This window comes from Danio rerio, chromosome 2, assembly GCF_049306965.1.
Source record: "Danio rerio strain Tuebingen ecotype United States chromosome 2, GRCz12tu, whole genome shotgun sequence".
NCBI classification, from domain to species: domain Eukaryota; kingdom Metazoa; phylum Chordata; class Actinopteri; order Cypriniformes; family Danionidae; genus Danio; species Danio rerio.
In genome coordinates, this window is record NC_133177.1 from 41,557,116 (window position 1) to 41,577,995 (window position 20,880).

General features: G+C 35.5%; 1 protein-coding gene across 10 annotated transcripts in view; it reads left to right on the plus strand.

Annotated features, from left to right (window-relative positions):
- cdh24b (cadherin 24, type 2b) overlaps positions 1-20,880 on the plus strand; it is a 267,097-nt gene that overhangs the window by 86,657 nt on the left and 159,560 nt on the right. The window lies entirely within an intron of this gene.

Below are 20,880 nucleotides of genomic sequence, written 5' to 3' on the forward strand. Positions count from 1 at the left end.
GAATCCATGACTTTAATTGAATTTTTATCAAGGCCCTACATTTATTTTTCAAATCCACAGGTCACAATTTGAAAGCAGAACTCAGAAATGACTGGTATCCATCAGACAGGCAATAATATAAAGTTATAATAAATTAAATAAATGTTAAATAAGTCAAAGAAATGAAGAAGCAGCCAAACCAATCAGCACTGTCTGAGGGATTGCAGGCTGTGCACACACAACTTTTCCTTTGACTTTCTGGTCCACTTGAATTTGAAAATAAATGCATTTCATAAGGTCTATCTCATGTTTGGGTATTCTTTCAAAAGTAAATGTGTTCAAATTGAGAAGTGGCGATTTGAGTCGTGTATAGATTTTAGGATGTCATACAGCCTGACTTGGGCCAGACAGAATCTGTGGACATTTTTTGCTATTTCTGCAGAGAATTTTGTTAAAAAAACATGCAGAATGTCTATGTGGGATTATGCAGTATGATTTTGGGAGTATTGTAACTAAAAACTTAATATACTTTATGAAATAAAAAAACAACTTTATAACTTGTATTTAATGTTTACGATGCAAATCCAATTAGACTCACTTAATTGGTAACCAAAGCTAGTATCTCTAGTATATCTACTAAGTGAAGTTAATTCATAAACTAATTTCGAGAGGATCACGTGATTATGATTGAACATGGCTGGTTCTGCATTAGCATGCATAATCCACCAATCAGGTCATTCCTAACCCACTATAAAGAGCCAGGTTTTTTTCACTACAGTCATCTTCGATTTAAGGAATTCCCCCTTCCACCCCTACCTCTTCACCTCTCCCTCCATAGGGCGGCACGGTGGCCCAGTGATTAGCACTGTTGCCTCACAGCAAGAACGTCACCGGTTCTAGTCCTTTAACAGGCCGGTGGTCATTTCTGTGCGTAGTTTGCATGTTCTTTTTGGGTTTTCCCTGGGTTTCCAGTGGGTTTTCCGTGGGTATTCCGGTTTCCTCCCACATTCCAAAAACATGCACAACAAGTAAATTGATCAATCTAAATTTTGCACTACAGTTAATCTCTCACCCTGTAGCATATCTTGTCATAGCATTACATTTTTTTGTCATCAGTTTTTATCGAGGGGGAGTTGTCGAGATCTACCTGAGCTAAATGCTCCCCTCTCGCCCTACAAATGGGAGGGAGCCCAGGGCTCAAGGACCTTTTGAGCTCAGGGCTCTCTTCCGGGACAGCATACCAATCTTGCTTATAATCAATTATCATCAAGTGTGAACTCTTGAAAAGACAGAATCTGTATTGTAAATAAATTAATTAAACATTTTCATATTAGTCGATAATATTACTTAATTGAATTAAAAAACTTATTAAAACCTTTTAATTTAATTTATATTTATTTTATAAATAAATGTAAATGTACACACATTTACACAGGTAAATCAATATACTCAATGATGGGCTAAAAATCTGCAGAAATCTGCAGATTTCTGTTCATGCAGATTCTCTGTGGGCCTACATATGACCTATAATGCTGTCTCTGCACTTCCAGTGGTTTATATTCTACACGTTTTGTTATATAATTAACAGAAACAATAGTCTCCAAATCAAGGTCTTTGTCTGTCATCACCTTATAATATTGGAAATGCACAGCGCCAGTTCATTTTTCACAAATTTTTTTTTTTTTGTGAATTAGAATGTGTGCAAAGGATTGTGCGTGATTGAAGGACACACTTGATGCATCCTTCAAAAAAGGCCGAATGAAGGACGAAACAAACAAAACAAATGCTGCCTTCAAAGGATCCTTCATATTTGAGATGTCCTTCAATTGAGCTTATTCATTTGGCATCTGAAATATGCAGCTTTACCGGGGCTGCGTTTCACTTCGCTTTCAGACACTCACTCGTGAACTTCTCTAAGCACTTGCCCTCAGGGAAATTCCCGCTGCTTTTCTGAAGGGTTTTTCCACTTTGTGGAACTTGGGAAGAGGGAAGTTCAAACAGAAATGACCCTCAAACCCTCAATTTTAACCGAAGGGAGTAAGTCTACTTCAAGTGTACTTCACGTTAAACCGTTCCATATACTACAATGCAGTATGAGCACCACTTATTATGTTTAATGTACCCCCAACCTGAACAACTCCAAGATATACTGTACGAGTTACTTTTTAATATTCAAAACGTCTGCAACATACATACAGACAGATAGGATCATACTTCAAACATATTTGTAAAGGGAAAAAATATAAATAGTAAATCATCAATGAAGCCAACAGCTTCATCAATCATGGACCTTCAGCATGCACTGGGACGGTTTGCTGCAGAGTGTGATGCAGCTGGGATGAGAATCAGCTCCTACAAGTCCAAGACCATGGTGCTCCACCGGAAAAAGGTGGTTTGTCATCTTTAGTTTGGATGAAATTCCTTACCCCAGGTGGAGGAGTAAAGTATCTTGGGGTATCTTGGTGATGGATGGAACGTTTGATTGACAGGCGGATTGGTGCAGTGGCAGCTGTAATGCCGTCGATGTATCGGCCCGTTGTGGTAAAGAAGGAGCTGAGCAAAAGCAAAGCTCTGGATTTACCAGTCAATCTACATTCCTACACTCACCTATGGTCATGAGCTTTGAATCTTAGATCTCAGATACAAGCAGGTGAAGTAAGTTTCCTTCACAGGGTGGCATGGCGCACCTTTATAGATATGTTTTGGATGCCTCCTGCATGCCTACCTAGAGAGATGTACCAGGCTTGTGCCACCGGGAGGAAGCCCTTGGGAATGTCTCGGGATCCCCCTGGAGGAGCTGGAGGAAGTGTCTGGGGTTGTCTTCTAAGACTGCTGCCCCCACAACCCGGCCCCGGAAAGCGGACAAAAATGAATGAATGGATTATCAATGATTTGGTTTCAAAGTCTGATCAATACTAGCTGGCACACGGTGTTAACGTGACGTCAGATTACCGTTGTACCCTAATGTCGTGGGGACGTTGCATTTTGTTTGGAAATTAAACCCAGGTTTACGTCAAAACCCAGCATCAGGTCAACGTCCAAACTAAAATCAACCAAATATCAGCATCTAGTGATCAACTTGACATTGTGTGGACAATATCACTATGACTGCTACCAGAAGTTGAATTTGGTTGCCATTTTTGATGAAGAAAAGTCAGTATTTGATTTCAATATGATGTTAGTTTAAGATGTTGGCTCGACGTTGGATTTTGGTCATTTTCCAACACAACCCAAAATCAACCAAATAACAAATATCAAAAATCGTTATTGAACGTCAAAATAACGTCCTTAGACACTGGCTAGACATTGAATTTTGGTCACCTGATGTCACGACTTAAATCTAACCTAATGTTTTTCGATGTTATTTGCCTGCTGGGATGGCTTAGAACATTTTTGGTTCAGTTAATCATTTATTCAGTAAATTCATTCAAACAACAATTAATTCAGGAACAAACCACAACAGTGTTGCTTTGAGACCAACAAATGTTGCACTTCAGCTTTGTATTTTTAGCAATTAAGAACAAATCAAAACTCGTAAACCCATTCAGTATGTCCTTCTTGCTTGTTGATCACACTCACAAAATACTGTTGAGGAAAATAGCACTCTTGCGTGTGTGATATTATTTAACAGTGCTGGTAGTAACTCATTACATGTAATCTGGATAATGTAATCAGTTCCTCTGTGTTGTATTGCTTAGTTGGATCCATGCGTCTGAATTTAGAGAGGAAAAAATCACCTCACAAGCAGCTCAACCATGTGTGAAACAACTAATTAAGCAAGTTACTGTGAAACACTTTGTCTTTTTCATATCCAGCGACTTTCATTAATGTTGATTCTGGAAGCAAACGATTTTGGCCAAGAAAAGCCATTTCAGTTTTTGTGTTTATTAGTGTTCATATAATTCATTGAATTGCAAATGTTTTGGCAACCAAACCCCTTTAGAAATTAAATATTTACTTGAAATATTCCTGAGGAAGTTAATATTTCAATAATTTAAAGACGCATCATTTCTGATGTCTAGTAGTGGACACATTGACATGCAGGTAAACAAATAAAGTATTTATATTTGTAGAATTCAAGCGACTTAATAATTTATTTGTATTTTCGCCAATAAGCATATTCGCTGCAGTTCTTCCAAATCCTGATGTGATTTTTGGTTTTGTTGGGTTTTATGATTGTGTGTGTTCTCTTTCTTGCTTTACTTACATCAACATTGTATGAATAATGGTAATTCTAAAACAGGTTAGATGAAAAGTAATCTAAAGTAATCCACAGAACTGCCGCTCACTGGATATTTTCTCTTTTTCAGACCATTCTCTGTAAACCCTAGAGATAGTTGTGCATGAAAATCCCAGTAGATCAGCAGTTTCTGAAATAATCAAACCAGCCCGTTTGGCACCAACAACCATGCCAGGTTCAAAGTCATTCAAATCATCTTTCTTCCTCACTGTGATGCTCAGTTTGAACTGCAGCAGATCGTCTTGACCATGACTACATGCCTAAATGGTTTGCCCTGCTGCCATGTGATTGGCTGATTAGAAATTTACATTAACAAGCAATTGGAGCGGTGTACCTAGTAAAGTGGCCAGTGAGGGTAATTTTCAAGTTATCCACGTTGCATTGTTGCTAAAATATAATAAGAGGACGTTGTTTTAGAGTTCCTATTTGCAGGACAAATAGAACCTGAAATTCTTTTATAATGGTGGCCATAAAGTCATTAAATGAGTCCAGGGAGGAGGGAGATGCACCTACATGATAATGTATGGTATGTTGTGTGGTAATATTTAATTAATGTGTACATGGAACTTCGCCTGTGTTATGGCACCTTGCTGCAATTTTTGTTCCCTAAACAGGATAATAAAGTTGAGTCTAAATCTGTCTGAATTTGCCTCTTAGCAAGCAGGTTGCTGATTCGAGTTTCAGTGTGGAGTTTGCATGTTCTCCCCTGTGTTGGTGTAGGTTTCCTCTGGGTGCTGCGATTTCCTCCACAGTCCAAAGATATGCGGTATAGGTGAATTGGGTAAACAAAACTGGCCATAGTGTATGAGTGACTATGTGAGGGGTGTGTGTGGGTTGTGGCTGGAAGAGCATGCACTGCGTAAAACATATGGCAGAATAGTTGGCGATTCATTCCGCTGTGGTGATCTCTAATAAATAAGAGACTAAGCCGAAGGAAAATGAATGAATGAATGAATTATAGCATGCTCTGATTGTTTTTGAACAGGTTTTAACTTTGTTTTATGTAAAACGAGTGACTTGATAACGTCAGCAACACTTCCAATATTAGCTACAGTACATGATAAATATAGCGCCCCCCTAATTCATCACGAAGTTCATCCCAGACTGCAAACACATCAAATACCAAAAGGTTTCTTATCTTATCTTTCGGTCTTTTTGCTAACCCCATTACATCTCATGTTGCCACTTATGAATTATTAAAAGCCGGGTAATGTGTGTGTGTGTGAATACTGATTATGTTATTAATGAGGTGCTTATGACAGCAGGGTCAGAGGGAGGCCACGCTCACCATTTTCCCACTGTAGTTTTAGCACCGAAGAGCCATGGGCTATAATCAGATTACGGACGGGCGAGATTTCTTCTGTTGGTTTGTGGTGTGGGAGGCAGATTGATTGTCTCTTATAGGCTGTTTTGTAACAGAGGGCTCAGAGATTGTTTATCTCTCTCGCTCTTGTCCCGTTTCATCTGCCGATTGCTGAGTTTTCATTTCCTCTCCTCCGCCAGCCCGACGGAAGCGCTCCGAGCGTGCCGAGGCCCCGCATGCTTTTAAGCCCCCTTTTTTGTCTTTTGTGTTAAAATGATCCTTTTATATTAATCCTCCAGACGGGAACCACCCTGAAGTGGACTTATCCTTGGCACTTATCGGAACGTGAAAACCATCTAGATTACGCTCCCTCCGTCCTTTTGGGTTTTCGATTGTGTTTTTTATTTTTTCGCCAGCTGGTCCCGAGAGAACTGCCATTTCAAAAAACACAGGCCCCCCGCTGACATCTCGTCACGGCATACTGATCAGCAGTTTCACCCCAGGTAAAACACCAATGTAGGAGGACGGGTTTTATCCGTTTAGATGTAGATACGTCCTTCTTTTGCAAACAGAAAGCCTGGTGCTGCATCCCTCAGCGCTTTGGCAGATTTCCCTGGTTGCTGTGGCTCTCAGATGTCTTGTTTCACACTCGAGCTTTTGTGAGGGAGGGAAGACTGACTCTCTCAAAGTCATTTTTGTACTTCTGTGCCGGTGAAGGTCTCGCAGCGGGGAGCACCTGCAGTCGCCGTACTCTCTGCGCGGCATTAGTTTGCCTATATTTGTAGGTGGACTTTTTTTTCCCCCCTTTCTGGGGTCAATAAAAGAGGCAAATGCTAGGCTTTTTCTTTTCTTTATTCCCCATTGGTCCTGAAGGTTGCTCCCTGGAGCACTACAGCGGGAGAGGTGAAAAAACATAACAAAGCTGGCTATTTTTATTTCCTCTGCTTTGTGTGGGATAATGTTTCCTGGATTGAGAGTGCGCTGTGTATTTGTGATCTCACATCAACCGCGGAATGTGTAGAGAAAGTGTTTATTATTATTTTTGTTTTTAAGAAAGAAAAAAAGCGACTAGAAAGCAACGTTTTAAAACCTAAAGAGCTGCCTACATGCTAACTGAAATGCAACTTCATAAGCGATTGATTTGGAATGCTTCACGTAGGCAGCAACTCAGCTGCACATCACACAAATAGGCCTAGCACTCTTGGAAGCTGTAATAACGAGAGATATTGGATGCATAATTTTTTTTCTGGATGAAATATACTTTAGTCTGGCTAGGAGATTTGGCTTTTATAGGTTTTTGCTGCCAGATATTGCCTATTTATGCGTGCTAATTTCTTCTTTTTCTACATTTACTGACATATAATTCTCAATATTTTTACTTATTTTTTTAAACACTTATAATTTACTGTTAACCCTTTCATGCATGGGTTTTAAATACTCCAGCTGACCACCGAGTTTTCTTGTGACCGTTACTATCCATTGTGTTCTAAAGTTCCCAATCAAGTCTATCACATGACCCACCAGCCCCAGTGGTATGTGTATATATTGTATTTTGTTTCTTTTTGCCCTTTTCTGTAAATATTGACAAATGTTACTATTATATTGTCAAATTTCTGATACTCCAATTGTCAGATATTTTATGTTTTAAACAGCTCGATAATGATCATAATATTTGTTATTTGATGGGTTGTTGATGCTAGAAGGTATACAGCTGCGATCTGAAGTTAACAAGAAGCATTAATTGTATTTTATTAGCGTCTACCTCTACCTCTTCCCTAAACCCTCACAGTAATCTAAGCATATTATTTGTTGTACAGTGTCACAAAAAAATTATGATATATTGACGTGAGCATCTCCCATCTAGATTTCCCCTTTTCCTGCAGCACGGTAAAGTTTTGATGGGATACAGCTGTGGTGGATGGGATGTGTTTAGATGGATACTCATGTCAATTTAGCAAAATATTTCTGACAATGTACAACAAACATAAACAGTGTGTATCTTATGTGACCAAAGCACATCGTCCAGTTATGTTGAAAAATTATTATTATTGCCATCTCCATAAACATCCATGTGTATTTTACAAAAAAAAACAAAAAAAAAACAACAACAAAAAAATGGTCATTTACCTTAAATGTTATATTTTGCTTGTAGTTATGTGTTTTTTAGTGTCTGAACTCTAAATAAATATTATTTGTTTGAAAGCACGGATAAATTGTAATTTATGACAATCGCTGTGCACCTGTTTCTGTGCCTCGGCGTGCGCAGTGAGATTTGAATTTTAGCAGTTGATGATGTGAGCTCTCAATGTTCTAATCACACTGGTGTGATCGTACACTTCAGGGACCAGCCAAAGCTAATCAAACCGGTGTGATCGTATGCGTGAAAGGGTTGATGTTTGTATCCATTTTATCATTTTCGCTTACAGATCTGGCCTGTGCTCATTTCACCAATTTTTTTACTCTAATTTCATTTGCTGACATCTAACATTCACTTAATTATTTTTGACTCAATTTACAGTATAGGACATCTATTTCATGTTAGCTAATGCTAACATGAACAAAGAATGGTTTTTATTCATTGTTATATAATGAAAAGTTCACGTAAACTCACAGTGCTTTAACTAATGTTAATAATGTTAACTAATTAACACATTAGTTGATGTACAACTATGAGTAATAAATGCTGTACAAGCACTGCTGATTGTTCATGCTAGTAAATACATTAACTAAGTACTGTACATATCTCATATTGTGAAGTGTTACTGTGTGCTTTGCAAAACTAATAATTTACTGTTAAAATAAATCTCCATTCAATTATTTAGTTTTGCTACCATTGAATATTTATGCAACCTGTTTCCACCAGTTTTTAAAGTCATTAGCCTTGCTGACATCTAATGCTACTTACATTTTTGTTTATTTATTAGTGTTAAAATAGTGTAGCATTCTGAGGTGTAAAATCGTAAGTCAAAATGACAGCAACAGCCTTTTTTTCTTTTTTACTATTAGCTAGAATAATATTAACAGAAACGTTTTTAGCTTCTGATCTTGTCTGTGCATTCTGGCGTTGCATGTAAATCTGTTGATAATTCACTCAAATAACACTTTAAAGGGAGCGCTGTAATTAAGATGACTTCATTTAGGAACAGACTTCGCATTTAGACTTTTCCTATGATATCTTACTCACCCAAACCACACTAGGCAATTGGAATAGAGCATATACATATCACAATGTCCACACGAACATGTTTTTGGCTTTCTGACTGAGAACAGTGTCTTGTGGGTAGGTGTTATGCGAGTGTGAGTGAGAAATAAATGGCGACTACGGAGTACGGAGGAGAATCGTAATTAAAATTTTCAGTCTCGTTAAGTTGGTGACAGCCTTCACTGCACCATGGGTTCTGGCGATCGATGACAAAGATCTGCCTCCAATACTAACGAACCAAGAGATTCCGAAAGCCCTGGGGAAAGGAAAAATTAATTAAAAATATTTATGGCCCCAATTAATCAGTTCACTGAGATACTCTGTTGTCCGGAGGGTATATGGATGCAAATCTCAAAATGATCGGATGCTGCCACGTTGGTGGTTTTTGGCACACACTCACCCACACTCCATCTTAAAGAGCGACTGCTCCCTACACCTTCAGCCGTACACTTTTAGCCTGCATTGATTCCCCTTAACAACATCTAAGAGACCACATAGTGACAGGGGCATTGTGTTCGGTCTCACTCACATATGCTGTGTGTGTCGAGCGAGGCTATACTCCCACCGCAGATGTGACAGTGTCGATATGCTGTTTTACTCCACGCTCTCAGCATGTCGCCCCGGTGCCCGAGACAATACAGTAATCCAACCACCTGCATTTTACGCCCCTCACATGGGTATGAGCCATTAGCCATGGCATGAGCATGAGCATAGACATCATTACTGTATTCTTCCCTACTACACCAGGGATGTGTTTAATACAATGAAAGCATAGTTGTCGAGCTGCTTGAAGAATAGCAGGGATTTTATCTTTTAAAACACAGCTAAGGCTTCGTTTATTATTAGCCCTCCTGAATTATTAGCTCACTGTATATTTTTTCCAACATTTTCAAGATTGTTTCCCATTTCTAAACATAATATTTTTAATTACTAATTTCTAATAATGTATTTATTTAGTCTTTGCCAAAATGACAGTACATAATATTTTACTGGATATTTTTCAAGATACTAGTAGTCAGCTTAAAATGACATTTAAAGGCTTTACTGGGTTAATTAGGTTGACTAGGCAAGTTATGTCGATTAGGCAAATCGATGTATAACAATGGATTGTATGGAGATAAAAAAAAATGCTTATGGAGGCTGATAATCTTGACTCTAAAATGGTTTTGAAAAAATTTTAAACTGCTTTTGTTCTAGCCAAAAAAAAAAAAAAAAAATTAACTTTCTTTAGAACAGTGATGCCCAAACTAGGCCCCGTGGGCCAAAGTTGGCTCTTTGTATCCTTTGATTTGGCCCACCAGAGTGAAAATGATTGAGAAGGCTTGGGCAATGCCTTTAACAGAGATTCTCATTTCTGTCTTTAGTTGTTTGTTTTATTGTTGAGCAACAAAAAAGCAAAATTAAATTAAATGTTTTAATTAAACATTGTATCATGAATCAGATTATAAAAAAATAACATACAGTCACTTAATGAATCGTGGACAAGGCAGAGAACATCAGTGTGCAAATCAAGTTGGCATGACTAGTGTATTCGGCATTGAACTTCATTGTTTTAAGTGGATGTTTTTTGTGTGGTTTTATTGCGATAGGTTTGTTAAAATAATATACATTTTCGAAAAAATTATAATGCATTAGTAAATATAGTTGAAATAATTATTTCTATTTTTTACATTTTATGAAATAAATTAGAAAATTACTCATGGCAAGCTTAATGTAATACAGTTTGCAATGTTTGCTCTCAGCCCACAGCTCTCAATCATGCTTGAATTTTAGCCCTTCATATAAAAAAGTGTGGACACCCCTGCTCCTGAAGAAAAAATATTAGAGAAAAAAACTGTGAATAGTTCCTTGCTCTGTTAAACATCACTTGGTAAACATTTGAAAAAGAATGAGGGCTATTAATTTTGACTTCAGCTGTATATAGCGCATATGTTCACTTCATCACATAGAACATTTTAACAGACTTCATTTTGAATATCTTGTAGTTGTCTGTGTGCTGACTATGCATGTGTTTGTGCAATGCATTTTACCCCTCTGGGCTTTCTTTAGATATTGCACTGTTTGTTTCATTCATTCCCCAAATTTTTACGACTCTTAATTGTGAGGAATTCAGATCAGGGAGACACAGTGGTGCAGTAGGTAGTGCTGTGCCTCACAGCAAGAAGGTCGCTGGTTACAGCCTCGACTGGGTCAGTTAGCGTATTTTATATTATATTATATTATATTATATTATATTATATTATATTATATTATATTATATTATATTATATTATATTATATTATATTATATTATATTATACTGTATTATATTATATTATATTATATTATATTATATTTATTATATTATATTATATTATATTATATTATATTATATTATATTATATTATATTATATTATATTATATTATATTTATTATATTATATTATATTATATTTTATTATATTTATTATATTATATTATATTATACTGTATTATATTATATTATATTTATTATATTATATTATATTATATTATATTATATTTATTATATTATATTATATTATATTATATTATATTATATTATATTATATTATATTATATTATATTATATTATACTGTATTATATTATATTATATTTATTATATTATATTATATTATATTTATTATATTATATTATATTATATTATATTATATTATATTATATTATATTATATTATATTATATTATATTATATTATATTATACATAACAATAGTATCTTAGTAGTATACCTATCTGATGTTTGTTAAAAAATGTTTGATGTTCTAGTTTGTCTGTAGTAAAAAGACATGATGATGGTTCTAAACGTCAAGCATGAATGGCTCTAATGGAATTTTATTATATGAAATTTACATACAGGTAGAGGGCATGATAAATTGCACTCATCTTTTATTTCATGCTACTTCCTTTATGATTAATTACACTAACCTAATGTGTTAATGGACAGTGCTAATAAAAAAAACAACTGTTTCTGCATCAGATATTCATTCACTTTCTCATTTTCCTTCGGCTTAGTCCCTATTTCAGAGGTCGCCACAGCGGAATGAACCATCAACTATTTCAGCATATGTTTCACACAGCAAATGGCCTTCCAGCCGCAACCCAATACTGGGAAACACCCATATACTCTCTCATTTACACACACTCATACACTGGTCAATTTGGTTGATTTAATTCACCTGTATACCACATGTGTTTGGACTGTGGGGGAAACCAGAGCACCCAGAGGAAATCCACACCAGCATGAGGAAAACATGCAAAGTCCACACAGAAATGGGACTCAAACCAGCAACCTTCTCGCTGTGAGGCGACAGTGTTAACTAATTTAAATATAGTTATGCATATCTAAATTAATAAAATAAAACCCTATAGGTGTAGATTAGAAACTCGACCCTATAAATTTAAAGCTAAATTGTTACCATGTTTTTCATATCAAATATATACATGCTCATTTAAGCACTGCTCAGCAATACTGATTGCTTTTTTAAATCAAATTCATTTTACTGAACGAATTGCTCAAATGCTATTGAAATAGCTGTTTAAATCATTCAATTTCTGATCACAATGTTAGTGAATTATTTACAGTTCAGTTCATACCATTTAGGGATCATCTTCATTTGTATTCATGGTCCATCTGCGTGACCTCAGAACCAGCCAGGTTTCTTCCTCAGGTGCCACCGTCCTATTCACTTTCAATACGAAATGCTGCCCATGGGCATAAATGCGATTAGCGTTTAGCAGAGCTATTAGTTTGCTGAGCTTGCTTACTTTACTGCTTAATTCTTCTTCATTCTTCAAGTTGGCAACAGCTTTATTGATTTCTGCCCTAGAAAGAGCTCTTTACAGGTTTTTGTAGCCTCGAGAAATTCCTCTTTTTTTGTCACTTGGCTCCATCAGTGGAGCGTAGGAAGAAGCAGCATCAAAACACCTAATGAAAATCCAAATATTGTAATGGATAACCTTTTTTTCTGCCGAAGTAAGATGTGCTACTTGTACAGCAACTATGCAGGTTAATTAAGCGCAACATTTTCGTATCACAAAAAGCCCTGCTCACCGTCCAGATATGCACATAGTTTTGTGTACTCTAGATGAGTGAGTAAATAGGCAGAGCGAAATAAGCAAAGAGAATCTGTGCCACTTATAATTCTCTTGTGTGCATATTTTGGTGACTGGAGCATGAAAATGGTGTTATTAAGATACGCGGCTTTTAAACGTATCCAGCACGGTCGCTTGTCATTTCGCAGACACTTTATTTAAAGTAAGAGTGTAATTGGAGGGACAGTCTGCCTGGAGCACAGGCACTTAAACAGGCTGGTGTTAAGAGGCGTAGTCGGGGGCAGAGCGAGGTTAAGTGTCTCACTCAGGAGCAACACTGGTAGAGCAAGAGTGCTGTCACACAAGCTCTCCAGTGGGACACTTCTTCCTGGAAATAGACCAGCGACCTTTGTGTTAGCAACCTGGATCTCTGTACAATCCGACTGCATCTTCTTTAACACGTGCTGTTACATTGGAGTGGATTTATGTGATGCCTGGATCTGCTTTAGATGATGACTGTAAGAGTTACGGTCAGTTTAACGGTGACTTGTCAAACTGTACAAATGAACAAATGCTGTAAGGAAATACAAAGAAATGCTCAAATATTCGGTTTGTCCATGCCAGATTGAAAGCTATTTTCAGCTGAAAACTGATGTTTTTTTTGTTTTCCCATTTTGACTAATTGTGTTGTTTATGTTAGCTCATGCTTTTCATTTACAGGCACTTTGCACATTTTGCATTATGCAAACATTAAAAAAAATGCTGAAAAACATTGATGAATGTATATTGAATAAGATCTGGAAAAGTCCTGGAAAAGTAAAAAGAAAAGCTAAATGCAAACAAACAAAATATGCAAGTAAGTAAATAAATAAGTAAATAAGTAAGCAAATAAATAAATAAAAAAAGTAAATAAACAAATAAATAAATAAATATTCATTAATTTTCCTTCTGCTTATTCCTTTATTTATCAGGGGTTACCGTAGTTTAATGAACCACAAACTTATATTAACTTGTAAAACACCAATATGTTTACATAGCAGATGCCCTTTCAGCTGCAACCCAGTTCTGGGAAACCCCCAAATGCACTCATTCACACACATACACTATACTGCATGACTTTGGACCGTGAAGGAAACTGGAGCACCCAGAGGAAACCCAGACGAAGAACATGCAAACTCCACGCAGAAACGGCAACTGACCCAGCCAGGGCTCGAACTAGCAACCTTCTTGCTGTTCCATGTCACCCTATATATATGTGTGTTGAGCATTGTTTTTTTGTTCACACAACTTAAAAATTTTACAATTATTTTCTGTGTAATAACCAATATTTTTTGTATTTAGTATTAAATATATATATATATATATATATATATATATATATATATATATATATATATATATATATATATATATATATTTTTTTTTTTTTTTATTTTATTTTCATGATGTGACCTATTTCAGAGATTGATTGAAAAAAATTATTCACTGACTGAAAATACTAGAATGAAGCTTGAACATTGTCCTTTGGGAAGTGATTGGATTGTGAAAAGACAATGAAACTGAACCTTTTTGCCCAAGGAGCTTTTGTTTAATATTATTTATTAGCCTTAGCAATGTCATTGGGAAAGTTTGGGTTGTTTCCGAGACAACTAACAAACATCCCTTTCTCAAATATTACAAACATTTTATTAATAATAATTATAATCATTACTCTAAATCAGGGATCACCAAACTTGTTACTGGAGTGCCGGTGTGTGTGTGTGTGTGTGTGTGCGCGTGTGTGTGTGTGTGTGTGTGTGTGTGTGTGTGTGTGTGTGTGTGTGTATATATATATATATATATATATATATATATATATTTATACACACACACACACACACACACACACACAAATAAATAATTAAACAAACAAATTAATCCATTTCAGTTGTTTCTGAGGCAACTAATACACTTTCCTTTATCAAATATTATAAACATTTTATTAATAGTCATAACTCTAAATAATTCAAAATAAAACCAAGTATGTATCTGTGACATTTAAATGCACATGAACTTTTTGTTAATCAGTGTGAACTAAATGCATTTTTTTTCAGCTTAAAGGCAATTAGAGTGTATCAAATGACTGAAACATCTGTACCATAACCATAAAAAACATAAAATAAAAAAAGAAACAGCTGCTGGGTGTAAGGAAAACATGACACACCACACTTGTATTGCAGTCAATACCAACATATTACATTCAGTCAAATATCTGATCCACAGATATTCTCTGCCTCTATTGTCAAGTCTATTAACTAAACACACTCTCTATCAATCCACACCCAAATCTGCACCCAAGTTACACGACCATCTAGACATCAATAATAAGTCAGCAAGCGTGAAAAAAAAGAAAAAGTTCCTATCTAATGAATCTAATCTAAAGAAACTGTCACCGCTGGCAAGAAGATTTCACTGCCTCTGCAATTTTGCCTCTCCGTCGTTTTCAAGCTTGTTAAATTCCCAGCACAACAATCTATCAGCAGTTTCCTATCAACCCTATCTGCACGAATGATTTGTTTGGCGCACGTTCATCTGTTGTTTAAGCAAAAACAAACCCGCTTTTTTGTGTGAACCTTAACTGCTGTGTGCCTGCAAACAGCTGTTTCGATTTGTTTATTATACGAATCTACTGCTGGGCACAAGCGGATGGCGCCGCAGCAACTTTAAGGCATTTTCATTTGTATAATCTATACGAATCGCCTGCTTCGGGTTCATCGGTGCAGGTGCCAGACTGCCGTCAATCCCAATGTCACTGCGGAGATTGGCTGATTGATCGAAGCGAGTCAAAGCACAGAAGGTGAGAGAGGTTAAAGCACAAACGTGATTGACGTGGACGCAGCCGGAGAAAAGGAGAGAGAAGTGGAGGATAACATATTAAAACAATGCTGTGAAATGGAAAGAGAGAGAGAGGCAGGTGGTGAGTGGGAGGAGGCGATGAAAGAGAAAATATAACATGAACTGAAAAGCTTTTAGGAGATGGGAGGAATAATTGTTAAGGAATGAAGGGTTTTGTGAAGAAGTTTGGGGATCCTGCACGGACTCGGTTTGTACTTTATTGGATGTGTTGACAAGACCCAAAACTCTGTTGTTGTTTTTTGGTGTCACGGCATTTGCTGAGGACAAAACATGTTAGGCATTACTCAGCAGTTGTATGAAGCACAGTGGGGCTTCTTACACTTGCTTCATGTTATCTTATTCGTGTTTCATACTTTATTCATGGTAAGTAATTCATGGATTTCACACTGCGCGTTTGTTAATGGTGGGTTAAAGTTCTTGTCTGCATATTCATGAGGTCATTAGCATTGATTGACAGGATGTGACCTGTTTTAATAGCTGCTTATCTTGTCTGTGGGAATGTCTTTGTGTTGCTGCTCTGGTTGTCTAGTGTTTTTCGGTAATGTTCCTTGAAATGGAAGTACATGCATGTTCTTGACCCGATTACGCCTTAAAAGCAGGCAATACGTAGATATGTAGATAATGTAGATTTATCAGAGTGAGGTCATAAAGAGTTTATTTGGACAGATTTGATCACACTGATTTGGTCCAGCATGTAAACGCATTAACCTGCTTTGTGTCGGTTTATTGAAGTATTCATGTGTGATTTGTGACAGAAACGCATTCTTTATTTCTGATTTGAACGGATCCAGGAATTGTGCTGAAAACTGTAATGCTTTTGTTAAAGGTGCTATAAGTTTTTGACTCTTCTAAAGCATAAAAATACCATATAAATGTTTGCAGATATTTAAGAAACACACTAAGTGAACATTCTTGTTTATATGAAAAACAATGCTGAAGTAAGTTATTCTGCTTTGACGATGTCTGTTACGTGCAAAACTTTTGGTCATTTAACTCGCACAATGCCAGTTTAGCATTATGTTTCAACACCCTGCTTGCCTTGTTGGAAATCCAAGTATTTCATTCATTCATTTAGAAAGGCTCCTGAGGCATGCATTTGTGACTCCGAAATGAGACACATATTCAGTTTCACATAAGGGTTATTATTATGGAGAATATTCCTTCTATCACGTGCAGTTGGTTTTATTTAGAACATGATTTAAATCAGCCTTTAGGATCGATCAACAGACTTGCTCCTGTTGGTCCTCAATTCAATCTGGCAACCTGCATTTTTATTTTTTTTGATCCAGGAATCCAATACCTAGTTCAACCACTTACATACTGCAGCTTTAAGAAAAGCAGCTTGAAGTTACTAAAGAAATAGCTGAAAAGCATTGACAGTCCAATAACAATAACAATAATAATAATAATAATAATAATAATAATAATAATAACAATAATAATACAATGTTAAACTTAATAAGTTTCATATAGTTTTTCCTTTTTCAAATATTTCATAAGTTATGTTAAACCGAGCACAGAATTTTCTCAGTATTTTGTAAATTTTTTTTTATTTTATTATTTGTGTTATTTCAGCTAGAATAAAAGCTGTTTTTATTTAAAAAAATGTTTGGTCCCACTTTATATTAAGTGGCCTTAACTATATGTACTTACACAGGTAAGGTAATAGTTTGTTGCAATGTACTTATTGTGTAAATACATGTATTTACTGTGTACTTATGCTTGATTAAATACATGCATGTAATTACATCTGTATTTAACTTTTGTAATTACATTTGTAAATACACTGTTGACCATCCCTTACACCTTAACCCACCCTTAAACCTACCCATGCCAACAAACCTGTCCATAACCCAACCTCTATCCCAACTCAAAAGCACCACAAGTGTTCTCAAATACATTATGAACACAGTAAGTACATTGTATTTATTTTTTGATGTAAGTACATAGTAGTTAAAGACACTTAATATAAAGTGGGACCAAATGTTTTTTAGGTAAATATCATTTGCCCCTTTAAGCAATAATTTTTTTGTATTGTCTACAGAACAAACCATTGTTATTAAATGGTTGCCTGTAATTACCGTAACATGCCTAATTAACCTAAGTAACCTAGTTAAGCTGTGATATTGCACTTTAAGCTGAATACTGGCACATTGAAAAATATCTGATAATACAATAAAAAGAAAACCATGATAAAACAATGCTAAATTAAATAACAAAATAAGTTGATTTAGCTTATTAGGGAAAAGGGATTTGGAAAAGAATAAAATGTAATTCACAGGGTCCTAGTTTAAAACTTTAAATAGGTCTGAATTTTTATTCCTTGCTTCATGTAACACATTTGCCGTCAGCGTTCCCATGTGTCTTTGTTGATATGAGTGCCTGGAAATGTTCTGCAACTGTATAAAGTACATGAAAATTTAATGAGGAAAGAACTAAGGATGCTTATGATTGGTTGTATCTAAACACCATTTTATTGTAGCATCACATTGGTCCATTTTGTTGGGTTAAAACTATTAAAATCAGCGTTTAATGTCTTTCTAATGGACAAGTGTGAAATGTTGCTTATCCCATGGTTAAAATCAGCCTTTACCTAGTGGTTTTAAAAGACATTATCCAAAGCTTAAATGTAGTGTAGAAGCCCCAATGCATTTCTCTGTGATTAATTCCATACTAGGGCCTGTTCACTTACTGTCTGATGCATATTGCACATCAAATTGGCTGAAATCACCAGTTCTAATCCAATTGGGAGGCTTTATGCAATTTCTAAGGCTCTACTCACAACACAGTGCTTTCTAGTAAAAGTAGTTCTGTGGTTATTTAGTCCACAGTTCTTTTGTTTTGCAGTTATATGTCCCAGAGGGCATCTTGCTGCTTGTATACATAACTCATCATGCAATGTTCTGCAGTTTTGCCAATGCCATCATTCAACTTACTCCTCGTTACTCTTCATAAACACAACTCACACCGCAGTGCCTCATTGTTCATGTCTACACAAATCAGACGGCCTCATTCAACATCACACTTAAACTGTAAAATTGCACAGTTCCTAATGCATTGTGGTAGAAACCTCTTCGTTTCTTGGTAATTGCAAAAACCAACCCGTGAAATGATGCATCACCAACTCGGAGGGAGCTTCTATTAGAGAAAATGACGACATGCTTGAACGCTTGAGAAGTCTGTCATTCATTTGAGCAAAAACTACAGAAAAAAAATCTCAAATATTTAGTGTGTTTTTTTGAGGTGTTTAGTTGCTTTCTCTGAAAGAAATTGACAAACCTAGGATGGACATGCTTGAATGCATTTTAGCAAAATCTATTTTAACTGATGGCTGTTTTGTTTACTCAAAAAACAAAAACGAGATATATCCAACTGCAGACCCACACATGTTTACACAATCCAGCAAACACGGCACATCTAGGCAAACCATATTTACAAAATTTCACAAATATGGCAAAATAGACTAACCATTCACAAGACTAACCAGTTTATGGTTTCCCATTTTAGTCATTATTTCATTATTTAATCGTAACATTTAACATCTGTGCAGTTTTGGAACTCAAATTATGTAAATAAAAATAATTGGTTTATGACTTTATTCACGTATCCACATACACAAAGAAAACATAATAGACTGTCTAATTGTACGAATAAGTGTAATAAACTAATTCAGGATCTTAATGTTGACACACTTAATTAAAATCGTTTTGTAGTAAAGTATAAAAAACAAACAATAATGTGTCACATTAAAATGAATTACAATATTTAATAATTTAAAATTAATATAGTTATAAACTGAAACTACTTTGTCTTTTATTAAACTTTTACTTAAGCTTTTTATTGATTATTAACAGTTCATTTGTTTGTATTACTATATTTCTTGCAACTGCAATTACCACAAACTACCAGTACTTTATGGTTTAAAAACAATATGTTACTTACTCTAAATGACTATAGTATTTAATGTGGAAAATCATCAATAAAAGTTATTAAAAAGAAAATTAAGCAAATAAATACTGTTTAATCACTGGAGTAAATATTGATTCAATGTTATACATTTTTTCAATGTAAAAAGATTTGTATTATTACAAATTGTTATTGAATAAAAAGATGTATTATATCCTAAACATAAAAACGTGCTAGTATTTCCTTTATTATAATGAATCCATTATATAAATTAAACCTGTCCAAATTAGATCGTTTATATATCTCTGAAAAATGTTTTAGCAAAGCCAACAAATGAGTATCTGCTAAATTGACTGTCAGATAAATATTGATTGATCATCTATGATGACTGATAAAAAACTGTTCAGTCTATTATATTGAATGGCGATCGGAAACAATGATCCCCATTCGCCTGTCTCATTCTGCAGCTATATATTACTGCCAAAAACAGAACTTGAAATGTTGACATAAAGGGAAGACTCAAGATGGTAAACTTTAAAAATGACTGCATTTGAAAAAAAAAAAAAGGAAAAGCACTTTTGTCACCACAAACATCATGTAAAATTAATCATTGGTTCTTCTATATTGTCAAAGACAGTATTTCTGGTAATCTTATTTATTTACTCACTGAAATTCGGTTAGTATTGGGTTGCAGTATTTTTAAATTAGTTTAATAATTAGTTAATTAATTAAGTTCAGGAGAGGGTGCTCTAGTCAGAGGATTAGCAGTTAGCTTCCTCTCCACTGCTTCTATTCCTGTTTGGAGTCCATGTTACCCTGCCACACTAAACACACTGTGGAGTATTGCCAGTTTTCACTGCCTTACCAAGCATTTTACATCGCCATTGTTCTATTTATTTGCCATATGACCTCTGTTTTTGTAATGTATTACTTCTCTTTTTTGATTGCCCTTTTGCCTGGTTGCACTGCATTTTTTGTGTGTGTGCTTTTTACTCTGATTTTGGATTACCCTTTGGCACTGCTGACTTGACTTTTAACAAACAGCAACAATTGAAATCGGTCTCGACTTTGGCCTCACCTTCATTACATTTAGTTAATTTTTCCTCCATGAACAATCTTTTTGTTTGTTTACGATTATGCCGTTTTATTCACAAATATCAAATTCTAACTTACAACACTATTTCATACATTTTTACAAGACTAAAGCCCTGCTCACACTGAGATTTCAGCCATGGTTTGCTGATCTGAGACAAATTTAGGAAGATTCCTGGAATTCTAGGCTTAAATCTGTGCTTTTTGATTG